The 9,179-nt window shown below is 45.7% G+C and overlaps 1 protein-coding gene across 4 annotated transcripts in view; it reads left to right on the forward strand.

Moving 5' to 3' along the window:
* The window catches only part of CSTPP1 (centriolar satellite-associated tubulin polyglutamylase complex regulator 1), a 184,174-nt gene that overhangs the window by 142,491 nt on the left and 32,504 nt on the right, over positions 1-9,179 (forward strand). The window lies entirely within an intron of this gene.

Genomic DNA, 9,179 nt, shown 5'->3' on the forward strand with positions numbered 1-9,179 from the left:
ATCAGTCACCTACAGGATGTGAGCTTTTATGCTGTTCCCCCTCTTTTGTGAGATGCGTGCCTTTTCTTCTCTAGTTAAGTGACCAAACACAAAGTCGTTCTCTGGAAGTAGAATCACAGGACTTCAGAATGAATTTTTTTTAAATCAAAGCACCACTTTGAAATTATTTCTGGAAAGGGACTCTTTCACTAAATCTGTTTTCCTTTGTATATAAATTTGGTCAGTGGGATATGTGCTTTGAGCTTGTGTGTGTGTGGGTGTGGGTGTGTTGGGTAGAGTGATATTGATTTATCCATCTCATCAGGCCAGTTCCTTTTATGATTAAACACACACCTTGCTTGAGGTCAGTGACTGTGGAACACAAAGAAGCCGCCTGGCTGCCATGGCTGATGCGAGCCTATGATCCTAGCCTCAATTACCCCGTTTCAACAATTGAACCCTGGTTTATTACTTAATGTTCATACTATTAGCTTCTTTATCTATGATTGCCTTGGAGGTGGGAAGGAGAACCCAATACTTCATCAAATGGTTGTTATCACAAAAGCTACACCTGATGGTTTTTCAAGAACAAATAGTGAAAGGATCTGAGAGTGAAACAGCGACTTATCTTTCTTCTCCTTTCCTCCTTGAGAACTGAGGGACCTTACTTGGTAATTTTTATTTAGGCAAAACGCCCAGGGATGTTTCCACAGAATAACACCCAAAGCCCACTCATGCAGGAGCCCTTCCTGCCACCAAGGTAACCAAGACGGGAAGCAATTGAAACTGGGCCTTCCTTTCCCAGGCCTGTGGCTGTCAGCCTGGCTCAGAAAGAGGCAGACTGATGACTTTGTCTCCTCACCCAGTCACACTGCCACACAGTTCTCATCTGAGCCTGAAGTCACATGGTTATGCTGCTTATGGCCAGACAAGGATGCGCTGTTCCCAGTTCCTTGCACCCTGGGTTTGGCCTGGGCATCCTTAGTTGAAACCATCAGGGCTCCCAAACTCTGAAGCTTTTCCAGAGACAAATTGCATGCGGTGGTGGAGAGGAGGAGCTGAGCTGGGCAGTGGCGCAGCGGATGGTGTGCAGTCAGGATGTCTGCGAGAGCCGAGGGGTTAGTTCATTGCCGCTTTGTATACTCAGGCACACCAGAAAACTCAGATTAATAGGCTGTTTATTCTTCAGCATGTTCCTTGAATCAAAGGCTCTGGATGGTATTATTAAAGAGTGTTTGTGAAAGCGCCCTGGAACACTCCTCCCGGGCCCTGCTCACTGAAGAGGAACGATTGAGTCCTTTCATTTCCTGGGCAGCATCCCTCACGCTCACGGCTCACTGTGGTAGAGAGGTCTGCAGAGCCTTTGTTAGGAACGGAAGCTTTTGTCTGGTCCTTATGAGGTCCTGTTACCGACAACACCTTGGTCTGTGAGAGTCTTAATTATTTTGTGTTCTTGTCTTTGAACTACCAGAACCTATTGAATGCAGTCCACTCTATCTCAGGGGGGTTTTTGTTTGGGGTTTTGGGGATTTTTTTGGCTTTGTTTTTGTCGGCCCTCATTGGCACCAGTTCTCTTTTGGGCTGTGTCATCATCTGTATTTTCACGGCTGTCTACAGGAGTTTGTCCAGGAGGGAAGAAGACGTCCACCTGAACCCTAGTCCGTGAAGCAGATGAAGATTGTTTTTGCTATTAGAAGAGTCCCCTGAAATGTAATGACGTTTCTTCAAACCTTGGAATTGAAATATATTGAATTATGCAATAGTTCCTTCCCCCCCCCCCGCAGTAGAGATCTATATTGGAGAAGGTCAAAATCTGAGGAGGGAACTGCTCCCCCACTCCCCTCCCAGCTCCCTTTCGGGAGCAGCACGCTGTCACGTGAGTGGTCACTGGACCCTGTTCCTTCTGGCAGGGAAATCTTGTATTTCCCTGTGGCCTGTAGAATATTGTATTTCAGGTCTTCAACAACTTGTATGTGCACGTGCGTGTGCACACACACATGCACACACACACACGCATACCACGACCACACCCCTCATGGGTGCACCTTTAATGCAGAGGCATCCAGCATATTGCAAAGGGGCTTGAAGCTCAGTAATCAATATAGACAGTACAGACACTCAGCACGTTACGGGCGGCCATATATATCAGATGAACCCAGTACAGATAATAAGCAATAGTTTTGAATCTGGCACAACCCTTAGTTACCACAGCCAGAGGCCAGAAAATGAAATTGGGGTCATCTATCTGGGGTTATAACTCTAGAAACCATCTGGCATCCTGTAGCCCAAGGTTCCCCCAGGGAGCTGCACCTCGGAGCAGCGAGAGTCCTCTCATGCAGCAGACCCTGTCCCCTCACTTCTCTCCAAGACCGGCACAGCTGTGTGGATGAGGACTATTTGCCATATATACACTGAGACCAAGATATATATACACACCCTGGCGTTCTGCCTGCTTCCTTCCATGAAGTCCATCTGTTTATCCAGTTCCAAATCCCAGAAGGCAGTCACCAAAAAGTAAACAGTGAGAAGGGACAGGTTTTTTTTCTTTCTTTCTAGATAAACATGTTCCAATGAACAAAACAGATTTTGCAAACACATTCCATCTAGTAAATCTTACCTAACAGCTGTGTGAGAAGGGCTTGGAGGAGAGGATGAGGCTTGGGGGGGTCTCAGGACTTGATTAGGAGAATTAGAAATTCAGAAATCCACAAGGCAGGGGCTGTTCAGTACTATCCACTTCTTCTTGGATGCAAATTGGCTTCTTTCCTTCATTCTATTCTCTCATCCCAAACCTGGGGTCTGTGGTGGGCTTGCCAGAGATAAAGATCTGGCTGCAGATATCAGCTTCTTCAGCTGAAAGCCAGTCTGTCAAAACTTTATCTTAGAGGACACGCCCTGTGTGTCTGTCGGTACCCTCTTCCTCTCCCGCTGGCCCTGCACTCATCCACTCCAGCTGTAATGCTCCTCTGGAGTCTGGGTTGCCCTAGAGCTACCCATCCTGCCCATCTCTGCTTCACATCCACCCCTTTGGCGAGGGAAATGAGGGACTGAGCACAGATCAAGAACTTGGATCCTAAAGATCAAGGACAAGCACAAGAAATTGACCTTTTACCTCAGAGGCGGCCAGATATTTGTGTGTTTCTGGTCAATGTCGAATTGGCTCACTATACTATTCAGGAGTTGTTTTTTAAAAATGTTTTCCTCACTCCTCATTTGTGGGTCAGATGCTTTGGATAATCCAGTGGAATTCTCTCTGATTCACTGCTGGTTGCTGCCAGACACGGAGTGCTAAATCCTGTTGGTTGGTGACTTGAAATGATGATGTGTGAAACAGTGCTGCGATTTGGACATCCTGCGCTCATTCACGTGGACTGCTTTGCCAATTAACCATGGTAGTGAAATGCGGCAACAAAGAGAAAAAAAGCAGTTTCTACAGCCCTTGCCTTAGCTTTCCTCTGGGATCAGAGTACCCGCTTATGCTCCCACTCTCCCCCAATGCCAATATGTGTCTCCAGTAATCGACAAGCCTTGGAATTCTGTTTCGTTCAATATCATTCCTTTCCCAGGCCTCATAGAGCAATTTCTTTAACAGATTGTAACATGCCGAAGACAGAGAAGTAGCATTTGTGTGCAGAATAGAAAAGTGGGAAGCAAAACTCTTGCTGCCTTGTTCCCATCTCCCAGTCTTTGGATTTGCTGCTCCCTCTTTCCCCAGACTGCACGCCTGGCTCCTTCTCATCTGGTTAGGTCTCAGCTCAAATGACACCTTCTCAAAGAGGTTACCTCGACCACCGCATCTAATGTCCCACCCTTGGTCACTCCATGTCACACCACCTGGTTTTACTTATGTCATTGCCCTTATCACTTTCTACAAGTATTTTGTTTACTTGTCTACTTGTTTATTGACTATCTCTCCACCCACACGCACATACTAGAATGTAACTTCCATGAAAATAGGGATTTTTGTCTGTCCTATCCGTTGCTGTTTCCACAGAACCTAGCATAGGCCCTGGAACACAGTTGGCACTTAACTGAATAAATAGGTAGGAATGTAAGAACTCACAAAGCAAATATATATATATAATTTATATGTATATTTCTATGTTACTGTCAGGAGATGGCAAAGAGAGACAGGACAGATAGTTTGAGGAATGGAATAAAAATGCAAGGTTTTTCATAGTGGTTTTAATTGCAAATTGACTGTATCGAGTCGAAGATCGCATGGACTGAGTTTCTTGTCATTTCTTCTGACTGAGACTAAACTGCTGCCTATGGAGCAGGTTAAGTCAGGGTCACGGAGACCAAGTACCACACTCTTCCTTGCCAAGCAGGCATAATTGAGGCCACAAAAGATGCCCACTTCCAGATGTCCACTGGACAGGACCTGGCTTTGCCTTCCCTACGGCAAGTGCCAGAAGGAACTGGCACACAACTGAAAGCAGTTTAAAGGCCAGCCTGGGTACCTTCATCCTGCCTTGGTTACATTTTTGCCTGCTTCCAGTTCCCAAAGAGACCACGTTCGTCTCCTCGTCTCCGTAGCTCAGGGGCCCTGCAGCTCTTTGCCTTGTGAGAGCCGTGGCGGGTGGGTGGGTGTGTCGTGGCCCTGACCTGCCCAGTTGTGAGACAGGATGACCGAGAGAACTCTTCCTTTTAGCCTGGCAGACACATGGCACTCGTCTCCTCGGAAGCCCTTCGCCCAGATGAACGGTATTATCTTCTGAGAAGTGATCCTTTGTCTTGTTGGGGCAAGATCAGTGCCTGGTGTCAAGAGAGGGAGATTAAAGATTAAAGAGACGCCACCAGGAAAGGGAATAGTTTTGCCTGAATCTCTTAATTTGTTTCTTCCCCCATACAAGTGCATTCATGTTGCTGGGCTCCCTGGCTTACTCCCCGGCCGTTTGTAGTCATTATTCTCATGACTTTGTGGTCTCATTGATATCAGAATGTGTTTCAACTGCTGTAGGGGACGCTTCCACGCTCCACTGCCTTTTCTCTGACGTTGCTAACGGCTCTTCTGTTGGTTTCAGCCTTTAGCCAAGCCCACCCCATCCACACCCCACTCTTTCCCTGTCTTTTATTGAAGCTCTGTTGACTTTGCGTGTCTCTGTTAGTTCAGTTTTCTGAGCACCTGCGGAGAATTAACCATCTCCTCTTGCTGCTGGAGATCACCCAGGCCTTTGATCTATTTGATTTCTGTACTTTTGGAAATGTCGAAGGACTTTATAACCCCACCAAAGTACATAAAAGGTGCTCTCATCCCTGTAGCCTGACCTTCCAGACTAGCGCTGCTTAGGGATCAGAAGATACTAATGTAAATACAGATGCAGATCCCACCCGTTAAATGTTTGTTGTGTACCATTTGGGTTCTAAGCACTTAACATAACTATCTCATTTAATCCTTGCTTGTCGGCCTAAGGGCCGTACATGAAGTGGCCCCAGTTAGTTCTCTAACTTCATCCCTTATTCCTTTCCTTCTCCTGGCTCCAGTTACACTGGCTTCTATGCTGTTCCTCTTACCCAATAGGCACACTCCCCTCTTAAGGCCTTTGCAGTGGCTGTTCCCTCTGCCTGGAATGCTCTTCCCTCAGATTTCTGCCTATGTTACTTCTTATCCTCTTTAAAATCTTTGCTTAGTTGTTACCTTCTCCACGAAACCTACCTGGACTCCACTCTATAAAACTGAACCCCCATTACCTCCTCACTCTCCCTGTCTGACTTGCTCTAATCTATTTTTTTCCATTATACTTATCATTAAATTACTGTGTAGTTTACTTGTTTATTTTGTTTATCATTTATTATCTGTCTTCTCCAATATCAGGTAAGCTCCACGAGGGCGAGGAGCTTCTCTATTCCCTCATGTACCCTAAGCACCTGAAGAACCATAGCTGGCACATAGTACATGCTCCGTAATTCCTGGTGAAGGAGTGAACTTTGTCCCTTCAGAAACCCTGTGAGATAGGTTATCCCCATTTTAAAGATGGTGGAATTGAAGCGCAAAGAATTTGGGTAACCGACTTGCCCCAGATCGTTCAGCCAGTAGGTAGGGGAGCTGGGGTCTAAACCCAGGATTGACTAACTCGGAAGAATGTGCTTTCGAGCACTAGATCAATAGTTCTCAAACTTTAGTATACGTGAGCGTCACCTGAGCTGTTGGTTTAACTGCAGGTTCCCACGCTCTGACCCTGAGGATCCTGCTTTGATTCTGTAGGTCTGGGGTACAGACGATCCGTGAACCATGCTTGGAGATACATTGAGATGTACTACGTTGCCTTTAAGGATTTGGGATCCACACAGGGAGGCATAGAGATAAAGGCCATTGAACGTTGTTTGAGTGCCTTCTATGAACTGGTCCCTGTGGCGTGGAAAAGCAAGTGAGATGGAGTCCTTACTCTCAAAGCTCGGCCGTTGGTGGGATGGACCAAACACACACATGTACCGTGATTAGACCGTCAGTTAATCGTGGAATACTTAAAAGCACATGCTTTGGATTCAGGCTGACCCATAGTTCAAAGCCTGAATGTGCTGCCCGCTAGTTATGTAACTGGGCAAATGACTGAACCTCCCTGTGTCTGCGAGCAGAAGGAGAACAACAATATTTACCCAGTAGGACTGTGAGGGGGGATGATGTGTGGTAATGGGTCTACGGCACTCAGGAAGGTCGCTTACGAACAGATGACCAACACCGGGCGGCGGTGTATACAAGTGACCAATAAATGGCTTAGAGACAGTAAATAGAGAAAAACTCAGAAGAGCTGTACAGGCTACTGTTTTATCGTTAAAGTTTGGGTACCAATTTTTTCTAATATAATTTTACGTGGAAATCTCTTCAAAATAAGTGTATCCATGTAATCCCCTTCCTTGCATTCTTAAATATAATGGAACTTATCTTGGCATCTAAGTGTCATCTTTGTGAACATAAATTATTTTATTATTCTGGAAAACACTGTTGCCTTCAGAGCTTGTTGAAGTGTACCCTGAACGCATCTGGATTGTGTTTCAAATACTTTTCTTTCCTGCTTCTCTGTTTCTACCATGCTGTTAAGACTTAATTTCCCGCTGCTGTCCTTGCACCTGCCTTTCATAGTGCCTTTTCCTCTCCCAGTTTACTTTGTCTTATCTGTAGTGGGCCTAGAAACTAGATGACCAAGCTTATTAAAACCGTGTATAATCAGAGCGTATCTTAGCAGCCTGTAAATTCACCACGTAAACTTGCGTGTGTGAACTTGGTGACGTCTCTTTTGCCTACTTAGAGACTTATGGGCGTTTAGAAATTTGAGATTGCCTATTAAGTTTTAAATATGTTAGGTATTATTGTGTAGAGTACAGACACCTGAAAAAAATCATCTCATTTTTCTCAGCGTTGCGGTTAGTCCATTTTGTGGCTCCACGACTTAGAAGAGCCTTGGGAATCCAGGATCATAGATCTGGACTTTTGCTCACAAGTGGGTTGTTGGCTCCATTTTCAGATGAAGAAACTAAGGCCTGAAGAGTGAGCAGCTTGCTCCAGTGCAGTAGTCCAGCGGAGCCAAGGCAGGGGTCCAAATCTCTGAGTCTTCTCTTCTGCTCAGCCGTACTGTTCCCAGAAGGAAACAGAAAATTATCTTAGGCTGTGGAAAGAAAGGAAAACTGTCAGTAAATATAGTTAAAGATTAGAAAAAAGAAATCTGATTAGTATTGTACTGAATCGGTTTTAGCCCTGACTTGACAGCTGTTTTTCCTCCCACTCCACCCTCATGTGAAAGGACACATAACCTTACTGCGCCCCCCGTGAGCCTGAACTGTGAGCGTGTATAAGGAAGGACCCAGGGGCATTATAATAAGACCCAGAAACGTATAAAGGATTATGGAAGATAATGATCAGCTTTGCACCCTCTTTTTATCGTGGATAAGACAGGGTGACTTCGAGGGGGGAGAGGAGCCACAAGAATGCGGGACGTGGAAACGGGGTTCCGAAAGAAGGTGCGGAGCTGACAGTTTCTCTGGGTGGCTCGCTGACCCGCTTGCTTACTTTCACAGCTTTATCGAGGTGTAATTTTCATACCATAAATCTGTGTGGCTTTTTATGAAATAAATTTTGTTCTGATTGCAAAAAAACATGTCATCCATAATCCCCAAACCCGGAGTTAACCACCTTTATTAATACTTTGGTGCATTCTTTTTCCTATGCAAATTTATATCCTTTTTTTCCTTTTGAAGCAAAGATGGAATCAGACTGCATACAACAATTTTTATTTTGCTCTCTCCCCTTAATATCACGAGCTCACCTAGTTTGTTTCTTTTCATCTTAAACTCATTTCATCAGATGAATTAAATCTCTCTTGTAAATGCTTCCAGAGAGAAATTCTGCATCTGGGCTTGAAAATTCAGATGCCTGCAGCGGCCAGACAGGTCCTGTAGGAAGCACAGGTGTTATTCAGTAGAATGCAGCGGGGACCACGGCAAACCATCCAGGGCATCCTCTGCCTCAGCGCCAGCTGATTGTGGCCGTGTAGGAGCAGTGGCCCTGTATTGCCAGGTCTTCTGATTGTTTTTTAAAAAAAGATATCTGAAAAATTTCTTTAAAATGCAGTTCAAGCCAAACAAAACCTGTCTGCCAGTCACCTTCTGGCTCAGACAGTGAGTGCTAGGTTCTCACAGGCGTTGTCTCCCTCGGTCATTACAGCTGTTCTGCTCCTCTAACAAGTGTTAATTCAGAGCCAACCACAAATAAAAGAGTCAGATCTTTGCCCTCTTGGAGCTTACATTCGAGTAGAGAGACAGGTAAAGCAGTTACAAAACATACAGTGACAAGTACCATGGAGAAAAATAAAGCAGGAAAATGAGACAAGGGGGAGGGGGAGAGTTGCTGTTTCAAATACTCTGGCCAGGACGGGCCTTACTGGTTCAGCGGCATTTGAGCAGAGACCTGACGGGGGAAGGAGCCATGCAGGTGTCTAGGGGCCAAGGGAACGGCAGGTACAATAGCCTGAGACAAGAGCGTGCTTGACATATTCAAGGAACAGCAAATCCACTGTGGCTGGAATGGTCTGAGCAAGGGGTGCGTAGAAGGGGATGTGGCTAGGGCAATAGCAGGGGCCCCCATTATGTAGACTCTGAGAAGAAGGAGGTAGGATCCCATTTTACAGATGAGAAAACCAGGGCTCAGAGAGTCTTGCCCATGCCCTGTAGCTAGGAAATGAACCCAGGCCTGTCTGACTCCA

The sequence above is a fragment of the Equus przewalskii genome, chromosome 11 (genome assembly GCF_037783145.1).
Source record: "Equus przewalskii isolate Varuska chromosome 11, EquPr2, whole genome shotgun sequence".
In the NCBI taxonomy this organism is placed as follows: Eukaryota; Metazoa; Chordata; class Mammalia; order Perissodactyla; family Equidae; genus Equus; species Equus przewalskii.